General features: G+C 29.2%; 1 pseudogene; it reads left to right on the top strand.

The window, feature by feature from the left end:
* Window positions 1-1,962, top strand: part of LOC110419846 (uncharacterized) — a 4,345-nt pseudogene that overhangs the window by 597 nt on the left and 1,786 nt on the right.

The raw sequence follows: 1,962 nt of genomic DNA, 5'->3' as shown, positions 1-1,962 counted from the left end.
AAATATGAAATTAAGATTCTTGACTTGGGGCCTAGATATTAATTAGGTAAAAGTCATAGTCAAAAGGATCATGCCACAATTGAGCACCATTGTTAAGTTGACTTGTTTTTGATTGCTATTGACTCACTATTGCAAGAATCAGATTTCAGATTTAATGAGAATGTAGTGAAGTTGCTTACTCTTGGTACATCTTTGGACCCTCAAAATGATGTCAAAGCGTTTGATGTTGAAATTGCAACCATGCAAATAAATATTACCCTAATGACTTTACTGAGCATGATAAAATGTGTCTACGCTATTAAATTGGATCTATTCAAGTTTGACATTATTCATAATCAGGTTTTGAAAATGTATCTATACTTTTTGAATTATGTTAAGTGTTAAAGAACACGAGAATATCAAAAGTTTACTTGTTGATAGATTAATCCAACTTGTCTTGACTTTTTCAGTTTCCACTATAACATCAAAGCATTCATTTTTTACTATGAAATTTGTTAAGAACATGACTTGTAATAATATGTCAAATGATATCCTTAGAAATTCATTGATCATTCTCATTGAAAAGGAAATCATTTGAAGCTTTGATATTGATTCAGTGACGATGCCTTCAACTTTATAAAAGATCGTCAAGTTCAATTAAAGATGTCTAATCTTAGCATGCAATAATTGTTTTAATAGGTCTTTATTTTTTATTTAACACGTAGCTGGAATAATTTGTGTAATTTTCATATGAATTTTTTCCAATCTAAGCTACTTTATGTTTCTGTCAAAAAATGAATTTCTAGTATGACTATTTTATAGATATTATCTTTGCCCCTCAAACATGAAATCCTAGCTCAGCCCAACCAAGATTTATATATTCCAAAGGCTTACATTTTGCTTTAAATGTTCTAATCTATTTGGTGGTAGGTGACTAGGACTTCCTGATTATAAAATTGTCATGAACTCAAGTGCCAGCAAGACCTACACAGATGACTACAGGTAAGTGATTAAAGAAGAAAATAGTGGAATTTAAATCTAAAAGCAAGCCTAGTCTTCGTCAAAAGTGATTATAAAAATTACTGGAGGAAGTTAATAATATAAGTATTCTTAAAAATTTTCGAGTGGATTCGTGGAAATTGGTGTGACTATACCTTGTTAGATAAGTCAGTTTTCTTCTTATGGACCTCACGAAGAAAGATAAGTTAATCAATTAGGTTTAAAATTTTATAATTTTAACTCACATAACTTATTTATCGTTAAATTTGACCCATATTTACTCCCTATCAAAAGATAGGTGTGAGCAAAATTAAATCGGACTAAGGACCCAATTGAATTGACTATGATTTGAGTAAAATGGTTCGGTCCAATTGGTCCAAAAAATTTGATCCAATTGGTTTATTTGATTGGTTTCTGGTTTTAAATCTTTTGAATTGAACTGACCAAAAGATCAAACTAATATAAATAATTAAAAAATATAAATAATTATATTTTTTATACTCTTTCAATTGTTTGCAGCCTTTGTGCATGAGATTCAAGTTGATGATGTGCAATGGTTGATTGTCTTATATTAAATGATTTTATATTGTGAATGTTAATTTTATTATCTTTGTTATGTTGAGTCTTGAATGTTTTTTTTTTTTGAAAAAGTAATTTTATTAGCCTCAGCAACCTTTATGCCATTTCAAGTCTCTTGCTTGTTTGCAATAGACTTCCCATTGCACATTGACTTGGTCTGGGCATTAGAAACCTGTACACTTACAAAAGAGACTGCACAAAAAGCCATTGGTGGTATAGATTATGTATCTTAAACTCCTAAAACTAAATCGCAAGGAAAGTTTTAAAGCTGCTTGCCCTTAAGTTTGATGGTTTATGTCAAAGGACATAATTATATGAATGAAAAGATAAATATTATGTTTTTTTTTTATGTTTAGATATTTATGTGTTTTGTAATTATGGATGGAGTTTATAAATTTTAATATT

The sequence above is a fragment of the Theobroma umbraticum genome, unplaced genomic scaffold (genome assembly GCF_002168275.2).
Source record: "Theobroma umbraticum cultivar Fairchild unplaced genomic scaffold, ASM216827v3 scaffold_67.0, whole genome shotgun sequence".
NCBI classification, from domain to species: Eukaryota; Viridiplantae; Streptophyta; class Magnoliopsida; order Malvales; family Malvaceae; genus Theobroma; species Theobroma umbraticum.
This window is presented reverse-complemented; position numbering and strand designations above follow the sequence as displayed.